General features: G+C 39.2%; 1 protein-coding gene across 1 annotated transcript in view; it reads right to left on the reverse strand.

Annotated features, from left to right (window-relative positions):
* AKAP7 (A-kinase anchoring protein 7) overlaps positions 1 to 15,704 on the reverse strand; it is a 164,646-nt gene that overhangs the window by 14,257 nt on the left and 134,685 nt on the right. The window lies entirely within an intron of this gene.

Below are 15,704 nucleotides of genomic sequence, written 5' to 3' on the forward strand. Positions count from 1 at the left end.
AAGGATTGTTACACACTGTGTATCCTCCTATACTGAGCTTTGCATCTCTGGGTCTGCTCTTCAGGTCTGAGTTAGATTCATAGATTCATAGATTCTAGGATTGGAAGGGACCTCGAGAGGTCATCGAGTCCAGTCCCCTGCCCGCATGGCAGGACCAAATACTGTCTAGACCATCCCTGATAGACATTTATCTAACCTACTCTTAAATATCTCCAGAGATGGAGATTCCACAACCTCCCTTAGGCAATTTATTCCAGTGTTTAACCACCCTGACAGCTAGGAACTTCTTCCTAATGGCCAACCTAGACCTCCCTTGCTGAAGTTTAAGCCCATTGCTTCTTGTTCTATCCTTAGAGGCTAAGGTGAACAAGTTTTCTCCCTCCTCCTTATGACACCCTTTTAGATATCTGAAAACTGCTATCATGTCACCACTCAGTCTTCTCTTTTCCAAACTAAACAAATCCAATTCTTTCAGCCTTCCTTCATAGGTCATGTTCTCAAGACCTTTAATCATTCTTGTTGCTCTTCTCTGGACCCTCTCCAATTTCTCCACATCTTTCTTGAAATGCAGTGCCCAGAACTGGACACAATACTCCAGCTGAGACCTAACCAGCACAGAGTAGAGTGGAAGAATGACTTGCTCACAACACACCTGTTAATACATCCCAGAATCATGTTTGCTTTTTTAGTACCAAACAAAAATATATACGGACTACAAAATCACCCCATAAGCATTTTGCAGGACTTCTGCTTCCCCCAATATATTGTGTGATGATTGAAATTATTATTTTTGCTTTGGTAATCAGAGTGGAACACATGGGGGGAAGTTTAGTTTCAGGTAATTTGCTTATTCAAATAGCCTTCAGTTTGTTACGTGTAGTACAGATGGTCATGTGGTGGATTGTCTTTTCCCTCTCTGCATGACTGAAACTTTTTAACAGGCAAATAGTGAAACTTAAACCCCAGATAAGTTCCCAGTGCTAATCAAATGTCAAGACACTTGAACACTTTTAATAGCAACAGTCAGATGAATATTCATTAATGATTATTTGACTCTATGAATAGCAGCAACTATAATTTGAGTCATTTATTTGCTAATATATTCACAAACCTATCTTTTCATCATCTAATCAGCTTTACCCCCTGAGACTCAAGATGAGATTTTCAAAAGCACTCATCATTGGCCTAACTCTAACTCCCATTGGCTTCAATGAGTGCAGAGTTAAGCTAATACTGAGTGCTTTCAAAACCCCACCCTTGATGTGTTTTACTCTGCCTAAGAGGTGAATTTAGTTCAGTGAAACAATGATGAAATGTTCAGTTTTAAAACTGGGAGATGATCCTAAAGCATCCTGATTTAATATAACAGGTTAGTTTTCTTTCATATGATGCTTGCAGCCCTGCCTAAAGAGGATTACCTGATATTTATTGGTTTCAGAGTAGCAGCCGTGTTAGTGTGTTGCAAGTTAAATGTAAACCATAATACTATAAATCTTTTACAGAAAGCAAGTGACTAGCTTTCCTAACACGTTCAAGAGTCTACCTGTATTTCTGTTCTCTCACTACTTAAATGGGAGGAAGCTGAGCCCAGAGGGCTGGTCGTTGAGAGGTCCTTTGACTGGAACTTGTTTCCCGTGCCCTTGATCTGCCAGAGTCCAGAATTTTGATCTTTTATTTTTCTCTTTATGAAAGCAGTTAAGGAGGGGAAAGGCTAATATAGATATATTTATGGAAGACCTTTTGCGTTAGGTAGTGGCTTCAATTTATGGGATACCTGCCCAAAGCACAAGGTGACATCCACAGTTACATATTACAAATTAGAAGAATTATATTTTGTATAATGCCTAGCACAATGGGGCCCCAATCTCATCTGTGGTCTCTAGGTGCCAACCAGAAGGTGTGGTTCTATGGCATTGTGTTATGCAGGTCAGACTAAATGATCATAATGGTTCCTTCTGGCTTTAAAATCGATTAATCTGTAATACAAATAATAATGAAATAAAAATATTTGCATTGGTGCTAGCCCAGCCAAGGACTGACTATCCTCCTCTCCCTTCCCCTTCTCCCTTTAGTAACTGTCTGAGGGTACCAATTAATAAAGGGAATATTTTGTGCACTGAATACTCATTTTTTCCTATGGTTTGAGAAATTTCTTTCCTTTACAAAGCCTGAAAGTGTCCATAACATTTCAAATATCAGTTGGATCAATTTTGAAGTTTCTATGTTATGGGGATGCTAGAATGCAATGCCATGGAGTGCATAGTCAGGGCTAAGCAACAGGGTCCCGTGGCACCTTTAAGACTAACAGAAGTATTGGAGCATAAGCTTTCATGGGTGAATGCCCACTTCATCAGACGCAAGTAATGGAAATTTCCAGAGACAGGTATAAATCAGTATGGAGATAATGAGGTTAGTTCAATCAGGGAGGGTGAGGTGCTCTGCTAGCAGTTGAGGTGTGAACACCAAGGAGGAGAAACTGCTTCTGTAGTTGGACAGCCATTCACAGTCTTTGTTTAATCCTGATCTGATGGTGTCAAATTTGCAAATGAACTGGAGCTCAGCAGTTTTTCTTTGGAGTCTGGTCCTGAAGTTTTTTTGCTGTAAGATGGCTACCTTTACATCTGCTATTGTGTGGCCAGGGAGGTTGAAGTGTTCTCCTACAGGTTTTTGTATATTGCCATTCCTGATATCTGACTTGTGTCCATTTATCCTCTTGCGTAGTGACTGTCCAGTTTGGCCAATGTACATAGCAGAGGGGCATTGCAGGCACATGATGGCATATATAACATTGGTGGATGTGCAGGTGAATGAGCCGGTGATGTTGTAGCTGATCTGGTTAGGTCCCGTGATGGTGTTGCTGGTGTAGATATGTGGGCAGAGTTGGCATCGAGGTTTGTTGCATGGGTTGGTTCCTGAGTTAGAGTTGTTATGGTGCGGTGCGTGGTTGCTGGTGAGAATATGCTTAAGGTTGGCAGGTTGTCTGTGGGCGAGGACTGGCCTGCCTCCTAAGGTCTGTGAAAGTGAGGGATTGTTGTCCAGGATGGGTTGTAGATCACAGCAAAAAAAACTTCAGGACCAGATTCCAAAGAGAAACTGCTGAACTCCAGTTCATTTGCAAATTTGACACCATCAGATCAGGATTAAACAAAGACTGTGTATGGCTATCCAACTACAGAAGCAGTTTCTCCTCCCTTGGTGTTCACACCTCAACTGCTAGCAGAGCACCTTACCCTCCCTGATTGAACTAACCTCGTTATCTCCATACTGATTTATACCTGCCTCTGGAAATTTCCATTACTTGCGTCTGATGAAGTGGGCATTCACCCACGAAAGCTTATGCTCCAATACTTCTGTTTAGTCTTAAAGGTGCCACGGGACACTCTGTTGCTTTTTACAGATTCAGACTAACATGGCTACCCCTCTGATACTAGTCAGGACTGTGCTGTGTTGGCTTAGCTAGCATTTTTATTTTGAAACTAATCTTGCATAAACAAGTGAAAACAAAGAATACAGAAAGTCAATAATGAAAAACAGATGGACACAAATAATAACATGGTACAATGTGGCTTATGATTGCTGATTCTAAAACAGACTATTCAAGGCAACTTCTATAAAATACAAGTAAATCTGCTTTCAAAAATGTGTGAACTGGGGAAGAAAAATCATGCAATTAAGAGATGAAGGAAGATCACACAGTGTGATCAAATGTGAGCCCCTGTATGTTTTCTAGTTTTGTCACATATTCCATGAATGTAATTTGTGATCAATCATTGCTATAGGAAGTCACAGATTTCCATCTCCTCTGTGGCTTTGGCTGGGATAGAAAAATGAGGTATGTTGAGAAAATGTTAGTCTGTGTCTACGCTAGGTGCTAACTGATATTATACAACTATATTAGTTAATACACATTAGCTACCATGTTTTCTAAACACCTCGTTTTCCACATTTTAGATAGGGCCTGTCTGACTCTCCAATATTATTAGGTAGCATTAATTCATCAACACACAAGTGAAGTGATATATACTTGATAGTAACTGACAAGCTCTCTTCTCAGTACTGGTCTAAACTAGATCTCTCTGGTGTTCTGAGTGCATTTACCTTAGGTCTTGGGCCTTTTTGTGCTTAGACCAGAAGCCAGGTATACTGCTCCAGGCATACCAATCGCTTATTACCCTGTAAGTCCAGCTAAGTTTTGGGCACCTGCATTTCCACCACTGGGGAGCCTCTGACCAATAGACTTCTTAAAACAAAACAAAGTATTTTTATTTAGCAGTTGGAACAAAGCATTAAATATCTAATCTTACACTTCATTGCAAGCTAAGATAGAAAGACTTTCCTTTGAAGTTACAGGAACAGAACCAGCCTACATTCTCCTAGCTAACCCAGATCCTCCTGCCTCTAGGTCTCTCAGGGCCTGTCTACACAGCAACTAGACACCCATGGCTAGCCCATGCCAGCTGAGTCAGGCTTGTGGGGCTCGGGCTGTGGGGCTGTTTCATTGCTGTGTAGATTCCAGGCTCAGGCTGGAGCCTGGGTCTGAGACTTTCAATGTAGTTTTCTCAGTCTAACATGTCCGGTTCATACTGGTTTTGTTGCTACCTAAGAACGGGCTAGAGCCATTATAGTTATTCACTCTGTCGTTGTCTCTTAAGGACTATTAAGAGTAGGTGATTAGATATTCCTTTTTTTGTATCCATAAATGTTGGTGTCCTGATTTATCTTCACTAGGGATGATTGAGCAGGGCATATGCCAGTTGGATTACTCTCAGATTAGGCCAAATCTGTATGGCAGATTTTTGCCAGTATAACTGTCTCGGTCAGCAGTGTGATAAGATGCACTTTGTGACCAATATAACCATGCTGGCAGAAGGGCTCAATGAAGACTTAGTTAGCAGGGCTGTCAAGTGATTAAAAAAATGAATCGTGATTAATCATGCAATTAAAAAAATGAATCGTGATTAATTGCGCTGTTAAACAACAATAGAATACCATTTATTTTAAATATTTTTGGATGTTTACATGTTCAAATATATTAATTTCAATTACAATCCAGAATACAAAGTGTACAGTGCTCACTTTATATTTATTTTTGATTACAAATATTTGCACTGTAAAAAACAAATTATTTTTCAATTCACCTCATACAAGTACTGAAATGCAATCTCTATCATGAAAGTTGAACTTACAAATGTAGAATTTATGTACAAAAAATGTGCATTCAAAAATAAAACAACGTAAAACTTTAGAGCCTACAAGTCCACTCAGTTCTACTTCTTGGTCAGCCAATCACTAAGACAAACAGGTTTGTTTATATTTGCACGAGATAATGCTGCCCGCTTCTTGTTCACAATGTCACCTAAAAGTGAGAACGGGCGTTTGCATGGCACAGTTGTAGCTGGCATTGCAAGATATTTACGTGCCAGATGCGCTAAAGATTCATATGTCCCTTCATGCTTCAACCACCATTCCAGAGGATATGCTTCCACGCTGATGATGCTAATTAAAAAAAATAATGCGTCAATTAAATTTGTGACTTTACTCCTTGGGGGAGAATTGTATGTCTCCTGCTCTGTTTTACCCGCATTCTGCGTATATTTCATGTTATAGCCATCTCGGATGATGACCCAGCACACGTTCATTTTAAGAACACTTTCACAGCAGATTTGACAAAACGCAAAGAAGGTACCTGTGACAGTGTACCCTATAAGGCTTTATGGGGAGGGGGTGCTTATAAATGTATGGATGACATAGCTGGAATATGTTTTGTGCTGCCTGGGCCATGTAACATATCTCCGTAAAGGTTCTGGTCTACTATATCTATTCATCCAATTTGTACATATATATCATTTTCTACTCGAGGTTAAGAATATGGGCTGTATGCTTGCCTGATTTCTAAGTAAGCTTTGTGAGGCATTTGGTCAGCTTCTTTAGGAAGGAATTCGCCAGGTTAAGTACCTGATCAGGAGACACTTAGGGAACAATGCATCTTGGAATGCTCCAATCCACATGAGAAGTCTTCCTGGAGACATGCAAGATGCCATGTGGACAATGGCATCGGCCTGCAAAGACTGAGTCATGCAGGGGCATGTGACTTGCCCAGGTGACTCCAAAACTCCATCCTGGAGCTGGACTTTGCATAGGAGGGAGGAGGGGGGTCTCCACCCACAAGAGAGAGTCTATTTAAACCTGTGGGAGACCCCTCCATTTTGTCTTCAGCTGGCTAAAGAAGGAGCCTCTCCACCCCCCCCCCCAGGATACTTGAAGGAGACTGAAACAAAGGACAGTAACTGCAGGGGGTGTGAGTGATAGCTGGACCCAGGCTAAAAGGAGATTAGCCAGTAAAAGGGAGCACTCTGGAACTGGTGAGGAAATTATCTGTATTTAGTTTGAATAGGCATAGATCTGCGCATTTTATTTTATTTTGCTTGGTGACTTACTTTGTTCTGTCTGTTACTACTTTGAACCACTTAAATCCTACTGTCTGTATTTAATAAAATCACTTTCTATTTAGTAATTCACTCAGAGTATGTATTAATACCTGGGGGAGCAAACAACTGTGCATATCTCTCTATCAGTGTTATAGAGGGCGAACAATTTATGAGTTTGCCCTGCATAAGCTTTATGCAGGGTAAAACGGATTTATCTGGGTTTAGACCCCATTGGGAGTTGGGCATCTGAGTGCTAAAGACAAGCACGCTACTGCGAGCTGTTTTCAGGTAAACTTGCAGCTTTGGGACAAGTGATTCAGACCCTGGGTCTGTGTCTGGAGCCAGACGGGAGTGTCTGGCTCAGCAAGACAGGGTGCTGGAGTCCTGAGCTGGCAGGGAAAACAGAAGCAGGGGTAGTCTTTGCACATCGGGTGGCAGCTCCCAAGTGGGTTTCTGTGATCCAACCCGTCACAGTACCGATGTGAGATTTCTAAAAAAAGCTACAGCACTCAACCCAAGGTTTAAGAATCTGAAGTGCCATCCAAAACCTGAGAGGGCACTCTGATGCAGAAACTACAGAACCCAAACCACCAAAAAAGAAAATCAACCTTCTGCTGGTGACATCTGACTCAGATGATGAAAATGAACATGTGTTAGTCTGCACTACTTTGGATCGTTATCAAGCAGAAGCCATCAACAGCATGGAAGCATGTCCTTTGGAATGGTGGTTGAAGCATGAAGAGACATATGAATCTTTAGCGCATCTGGCACGTAAAGTGTTCCTAGTGTAGACATGGCTTTATTTTGATCTTTTCCCCCCACTTCCTTACTATCTCTTAGGAAACCTGCTTCCTTAGCACCTTCATTTATTCGTATGCTGGTTTGGCTGCGCTCTATGACTTTCCTTCACTAATAACCATTGTGCTAAAAGTGTTTGCGTTCTAGTGCTGAGCTGTGGCACACTTTATTTTAAAGTACTGTATGTTCTAACAATGGAGGAAGTTTGTTAATTTCTCAAATCTTCAGGTTTGCCTGGCCATTCTGGCAGCCTTTGTTGTGGGCCTGTCCTAGTAGTTTACACAGATATGCTGCTCACTTCCATTAGCTATAAAAAGAATGAGCATTTTATTACCCCTGTGCCATCATTTTTGAGTTATAAATTTTCCTTTATTTTATGGCATGCAGTAATGTAACTAGCAACTCGATGTCACTGTGATTAAATTAAGTTATATATAACTATCAGTTTAGGGATAGGAGCTTTCTCTGAGATTTGTTTTCTCTCCCGCACAGCGTTACGTTTTGTGTTGATCCACTGTTGGCGTAATACACCATGTCGGGGACTTTTTAACCCAGACGGCAAGGTTCGTTGTCTGACCGCAGAGTGAGAGACNTGTCGGGGACTTTTTAACCCAGACGGCAAGGTTCGTTGTCTGACCGCAGAGTGAGAGACAGGCAACACCAGCAAGGTCTAATACAAGCTCTTTATTGAAGAGTGCACACAACAATAGAGAGCGGCCCGTCTCCTGAGAGAACCAGCCACGATTACAATAACTAGTGAGATTATATAGACAGTTCCGTCGCGTCATAGTTAAAGCAACCCAATCCCCCCCTTTACTAGTTAAAAGCTTCTAATATTCATGCATATCTATGTTCTTTGACAGTACAAACAGTTCATGATGCCTTAGCAGCTTCTTATCAGCTTTTCGTCATGCACTAGAAACTAGGAGAAAGGAGGGAGTTAAGAACAGAAACAGGGAGTGGGGACTGCAAGTCTCCATATGTCCAAACAAACCGTTCCTAGTACATTTGGTACAAGAATACGGTCCCCCGCCCTTTATCTCATTCTTTGTAGCCCAAGCAAGCATGTCCTCATGTTTCACAGAGAGACAGGAATGGCCCAGCAACTACAGTTAGCCTAACTTTGGCTAAGCTGGCCAAACAACCTGTTCTATACTCCATTTTCCTTGGACCTAACAACCACAACTCATGAAATTGTTCAGACTGAATTGCTATAGCTTCTTATGTGCAGCCAAAGATTTTTTTTTCTACCTTACCCACTTGAATTGCTAGACGCTTACTTCCACTGAACTTCTGTAACAGTGTGTTGTACTTGTAAGAAGCTTTAAGCCTGGCTTTGTTGCTTTCTCCGCAGAGCATCTGATGGAGCTTGTAGATTCAATTGTAGGTCATTGTCTCCTGCCTTAGCCTTTTTTTCCCCTGCAGTATTTTCTTCGTTGTTTCACTTCAATACTTTTTGATAGTGGTGCTTCACAACAATGCAATCACTTAGCTTTTCTGCTAAAATGTGTGACTAGCAGACTAGTGCTTCTGAGGCACAAACACACTATTTGACTGCCAACGTGTGGGTCATGCTATTATCTCCCATCATTTCAGTATTTCTTATCTTTGTTCCACTGTACATTTTGGCTCATTCTTTTAAGCTGTGCTTAAACTGGCTGCTGTGTTTCAATTTAACTAATGGCTCCTGGCATGCCTCCTTTCCTCATTTTGTTTACTTGTTTCTTGTCTGGCAGTTCATGACCATGAGCATTTACAGAAGTTCTTCTAACACCTATAATGACCTTGTGGAATATTCTTATGCTTCAATGCCAAAGTTCTCCTCCTGGCTTAAAGTCCTTTTTATTCAATGCTGCTACTATCCTTAATTCAAACTGAATCTTGCTCCCAAAGTAGAAATCATGGAGCCTTCTTTGCCCCCAAACTTTCTTTTCCCTCCCATATCTGAAGAGAGAATTTGCTTTTACTCTAAATGTGTCCCTGCTGGAATCCTTGTGCATTAATTCCTTTGACTGTTGCAGTTCTCCATTTTATGATTGATCTTAAGCCTTCATTGCCCTAGTGGGAGCAAAATATAATTAAACTATTTTCCTTCTGAGAGTGGAATCTTGTAGGGTCTGATTGTGCAAGGTGTGGAGTACTCGGTTCCATCCCATCAAATAGGATAACTTGTGCTTAACTTTAAGCATATGCTTAAACCCTTTGTTGGATAGGGGACCAGAGTACTCAACTCCTTGCAGGATGAAGCCTATGTTCCCTTTCTTCCCTATTTTCTTATCCATTTCTTAATCCAGTTTGAAATTGTCTTGCTGGTTTTTCAACAATCAAGTCACTCAGTTCAACATCTAATACATACAGTACCTCTTTCCCTAACCACTTATTCAGCTTCTCTGTTCTCAGCTTTCTTGGTCTCCCTTGCCATGATTATTCACACTTGGTACCATGGCTAGCCTTCACTTACTCCACTCCACCCGCCTCCTGTCTCCATTTCCTTTCTTTAAATCGCAGTTTAAAATCTATCCAGTCTTATTGATACTCTCTGAAGACCATTTTCTGCTGCTCTTTAGGGAGGAAGCTAAGTAAACTATTGTGCAAATATAAGCCTGGTTATGAGCTGGTATATTGCTTTTAATTTATATCTATTGCTAATCCATACTGTAGTGATGGCGGGTGGCATAAATCTCTTTCCCTGAATATTCACTTCGGATTTCAATTTTGTTTGAACTTTACAAGGACTGATGTAAGCATAGTTATCCACATCCAGAAAATGGAACTTGTATCCTCCAGTAAGATGTGTCATATCCACCTCTTACTGTAACATTTTTTTTTGCTAATTGCTGCAGTACTCCATTAGCTATTACTTGGGAATGGCATGGCAGGTATATCACTCTTTGTTTCCCAATGAATTGTTCTAATTGTTGCTTGCGCATGAATGTGTTTTATTTCTCAGACAGCAGTCTCTCAGGGCTGGTTTTCATTCAAGACAAATGTTCTCATCAAAGACATAAGGAGAATATAAATGAGGAGATGAGTACACACTAAGAACTTTGCTGTTCGGAAATTGTATTGATCAAAGGAATGATGAAGTAAACTACATTTATGCATTAATGCATAATCACTTCCAGAGCTTGATGTGTCACCTTTTCCTGCAAGAACCATATGACTTCTTGTTGCTTTTCCTACACGATCAATAACTTTGCATAAAACATTACAGTTACTCAAATCAAAGAATCCAGACAATTTCTATTGAACATCATATTCTGGGACTAGGCAGTTATTTTTAAGGCACATTAAAACCTTTACCAGCTAAAGAACTGCTTTGTCATTCTGTGGAATTTTAGAGAGGCATATATAATACAATTCAAATACTAAAACATATAATTTAAATAAACTTGCCCATTAAGTTTATTTAGAGTATTTTTCACAAAGCTAAAGCATACCTTACCTTAACTGGCTGCCAATTAATCACATAACTTATCTGGTTATTTGGTTGGCTCTAGGAGAGTACATACAGCCCCCCTGCCCTCCATGAACTCTCCTACGGCATTGCTTGGGGAGGAAGATCAGAGCCTTCTCTGTCCAGTTATCTGGAGAACTGCACCGAGTAATGTTTCAGATACTCAGACTGGGGCTAAATCAAAAGGATAGTTCGTTAACATTGTACAGAAAGAAACAGTTAATAGAGGTTTTTAAAAAGTTTGTACAAACACAGTAAAAGCCCAGGTTAGAAATAGGAGAAAACAAAGTTTGATAAATTCACTGAGTGCCTTTGTTTACCAGTCCACAGGCTCCCATCAGCCTTCACTGTAGTCACTGGAACGCTTTCAGTGGGAAATGGGTTAGGCCCACAGAGAACATATTTCATTGACTCATCCAGTGTTTTCAGATTTAATGTTAGCTTTTGATTTACATTTAATTGCATTAATACACTGTTTCATATTGGGGTAGAGAATAGAAATGATTTTTAAAATTATTTTTTCTCTTTAAAAATAACTTATTTTAAATTGACACCCCAAAAGGTCTAAACTTACTATTAAAATCATTTAAAATTAAATAATATTTAAGCAATTCATCTTTGCAGCTGAAGTTTTAAAGAAAGTCAAACCACTGAATTAGTGGAAAGTCACTGGCTGAGCACCTGGAACCAGAGTTTGCTGAAATGCTAAACTAGTCTTTGAAAGCAGTAGCCACTTCTGCAAGTGCCCAGAGAATGTTTACTTCATTTTAGTTTATTCACTTTTTAATTTCAATTACTAATTAATTCAAAGTTGAGAAACCAATTGGGAGTTTAAAAAGTAGTAATGCCATTTTTTCTTTTCCAATCTATGAATAAAAATTGAGGTGTGAGAGGACAAGATATACTAGTTCTAAAATCTTGAAGGACACAGTGACCAGAAACAGTAACTTCAAATCACTAACTCCGGATATACTTCCTTTGTTTAATAAATCAGTGAGTTTTAAATATATATGTTTCATTAAACTTTTTTCTTAAGTATCCAACACATTTAAGGTAATTTTTATTTAACTAATAAAAACAATTTTAATATGCTGGTTTAGTTCATTTGTAATTGAATTTCAGTTTCCATCCAAATTTAACTTGACACAAATGAGAGAAAATAATCTACCAAATAAGAAATATTGTGTTCATCATTTTCTAACATAAATGTAAAAATTAAGAATCTGGAGAAATGCATATTAAGCTATATAATTGCTTAAAAATACATATAGATATATAGTGCATCATCCAGTTAGCAAAAAGGAGTAGCAAACTTAGAGCAAAGACTGTATTTACTTGCAAGTCAACATGTTTTAATGGTTACCAACCTATGAAATCAGCCTTTCTTTAGGGAAATAGGTGAAAAGTTCAATTACAAAACAAGATTAAAATTGATTATTTAATTCAAGATTTTTCTGCTTGCTGACTTAAATCATCATTAAAATCCATTATTTGAATCGACCCACCCTGTTTAATATAACTGAATTGCATACAAATGTATTTGGACTAAAAACATGACTTTACAAGCTGTGCTGAATACTGTTGCCTTTGCAATTTCTTTCCTGTTTCATTTTTACCAACACCTTATTTTATGAAAGTTTTGGATATCACTATAGATCTTGATAAAATCACAGTTCTAACAAAATACATAAAGCATTGCTAGATTGGCAATAGGCTTAAACACTATTGAAATGTCCACAGTGTAAGTTGACCCTCCTCTTGGATCCGTGTTAGAGACACACATAGCTGCTGAGAACAAAAATAAGACCTAGCAAGTGTATTTATGTGTAACCTGAGATCCCTGTAAATATAGCTGATGAAAACTTTTGAAGTCTAAGAACCAGACTGTGAAACTCTAACAGAGGATTATTTTATCAAAATATTATTCAATTGAATTCAGTGAGACCACTTGTTGACCTAAAGTACTACTGTGAGTTAAGGTATGGCCCTACCTGTCAAGTCCCTATTAACAATTGAATTTATATCATCCTTTACTCAAGAAAGAAAAAGCCATTTGGTTTTACTGTTACCCAAGGTTGACACACATTCATCCTTGGTGTTCACTTCCATTTATGCAATTAACCTCTGGTTTAATCCTATAGATGGGCAAATCTCGCCCTTTATCTAGGTTCCAAAGTTTCTTCATGTTCAAGATTCACTTAGTATCATCTGGTTCCAAAGCATAAGTACTTAGTTACACCCGCTCTTTTCAAATACATATTTCCTCCATGGAAGTGTTGCTGTTTTTATACCTCAGAGATGGCATGAATATTAATTGATTTACTGATTTTTCCAGTTATTTTAATAATCCTTAAAACCACCTTTGAGGCACATCTCCGCATGTTACCTGGACAAGTCCTAGCTGGCAGTGCTCAGAAGTGACATACTCAATGTGAGAAAGTTAGAATGTGTTGGTTAGACATAGAAGCTAAAATTGGACAAACCATTGTTTAAATACTCAGTGGGGGTGGGGGGAAATAACAGAAAATGTGGAAATGGCAGAGTGCTTAATGACTTCTTTTGTTATGGTTATCACCAAAAAGGTTATTAGTGACTGGAGGTCTAATGTAGTGAATGCCAGTGAAAATGAGATAGGATCAGAAGCTAAAATAGGGGAAGAACAAGTTAAAAATCACTTAGACAAATTAGATGTCTTCAAGTCACCAGGATCTGATGAAATACATCCTAGAATACTCAAGGAGCTGATTGAGGAGATATCTGAGCCATTAGTAATTATCTTTGAAAAGTTATGGAAGAAGGGAGAGATTCCAGAGGGCTGGAAAAGGGCAAATATAGTGCCAATCTATAAAAAGGGAAATAAGGACAACCTGGTGAATTACAGACCAGTCAGTTTAACTTCAGTACCTGGAAAGATAATGGAGCGAATAATTAAGCAATCAATTTACAAACACCTAGAAGATAATAAGGTGATAAGTAATAGTCAGCATAAATTTGTCAAGAACAAATCATGTCAAACCAACCAAATAGCTTTTTTTGACAGGGTAACAAGCCTTGTGGATAGGGGGAAGTGGTAAATGTGGTATATCTTGTCTCACATGACCTTCTAATAAGGAAATGGGGGAAATACAACCTAGATATGGAGCTACTATCAGGTGGGTGCATACCTAATTGAAAACCATTCCCAGAGAGTAGTTATGAGTGGTTCACTGACAAACTGAAAAGGCATATCAAGTGGGGTCCTGTAGTTTTAGTCTGAAAAAGAGAAGACTGAGCGGGGGCATAACAGTTTTCAAGTACATAAAAGTTAGTTGCAAGGAGGAGGGAGGAAAAAAATGTTCTCCTTAACTGCTGAGGCTAGGACAAGAAGTAGTGGGCTTAAGTTGCAGCAAGGGCAGTTTGGAAGTTTTTCCTAATGTCCAACCTAAAGTGTCAGAGTAGTTAAGCACTGGAACGAACTTACGAGGGAGGTTGTGGAATTTCTATCATTTGGAGATTTTTAAGAGCAGGTTAGACAAACACTTGTCTCAGACCTACCATGAGTGCAGGGGGCTGGATGAGATGACCTCTCAAAGTCCCTTCCAGTTCTACAACTTTGACCTCCCAAAGGCCGTTTTTGCTCCCATAGTGAAGCCTTGCAGGGCCCTATGATTTTATGCCCATGTTTTCCAGGGCAACCATCATATCAACGGTATGTCAAGCCACACAATGCCTTTATTCAAATCTGTATACAAGGCCACAACGGTATGGCTGCAGAGTCTCATGGCTCTAAAGTGACAGGCTAGCACCACCAGACATAACTTGGGTTATAAAAATAGTCTTTTCTAAGTGTTTTGGCAGGAAATAAAAGTTTTTGATAAATTCACATGACAATACTAGTTGCCATAGCCAATTAGTTGAAAAGTATTGGGATTAGACTGTTTAGGAGGAGAAAACAACTAATAAAAATGGTAACTTTTTTCCCCTTAAACTCAGTTCAGACATAGTATAGCTCCTTTGTTTATGCATCTGATTGCCTGGTTGATTATTCTTGTCTATCTTGCTCTACAGACATAAATTGTTGATGCGGTGATGAATAGCATACTATTGATAAACCAGCACATGTGCTAATAAGTGCCTCTCAATTTTTCCCTTCTGTCTTTAGCTAGCCTAAGGGATAACCAACCATATTCTGGGCCCATAAAGTGGGTATTGCTGTGTGTGTAATTTATGCAGCCACTTTTGAAAATTGGGATTTTTATTTCCAATACTGATGGCAAATTTCCTTCTTTCCTTTCTTTCACAAATGATCTGTGGATGGACATATGGGACCAGGGGTGCCGAGAGCCATTAAACCAATCTGTAAACCCTGTATATGATGGAAACCTCTTCAAGCCAAGGGGTGTGGCAGCACCCTTAGTTCCAGCACCTATGTATGGGACCCAATCCTGAACTGCTTCCTCTGTCAACACTTCATTTCAACGAGGTTAGGATTTGGGCACATAGTAAATTGTACTTCTTTCTAACCCTCGTAGTATACAATGTAGCAAAGAAACTTCGAAAAGGTTCATCTCCAGAGTTGTTCGGTGTCTTGTCCTTTAAATTTTGACATGGGGCATCATATAATTCTGTTAAAAATGTAATGTACTGGTAGGCATTTTCTTCCAATATATACTGATTTGGAAAGATTCAGGACTTAATTCATAGAGTTTCAGCATCCAGATTCAATATTCTCACCTGGGCATAACAGCCAAAATCATATAATTAGGTATGAGTTGGTGGGGGAGGGAGGAGTTGCACCCAAGTCATTTAATTACCTCTGCTACAGTTACCTTCAAAGGTGGTACTTCATTTTATCTAAGCCCATTTGAGGGGGAAGATGACACAGTGCAAAGAGAAAATGTTTTTATTAGGAAGATGGACTTGAATACATAAGATGCATTTTTTAATACGCTCTCATTTATCACTTGAGAAAAAAATAGCTGATCCATGAGATAAAATACCAATACAATTTCATAGTTGATGAATAAAACCTTAATATTTAT

This window comes from Trachemys scripta, chromosome 3, assembly GCF_013100865.1.
Source record: "Trachemys scripta elegans isolate TJP31775 chromosome 3, CAS_Tse_1.0, whole genome shotgun sequence".
Classification (NCBI taxonomy): Eukaryota; Metazoa; Chordata; order Testudines; family Emydidae; genus Trachemys; species Trachemys scripta.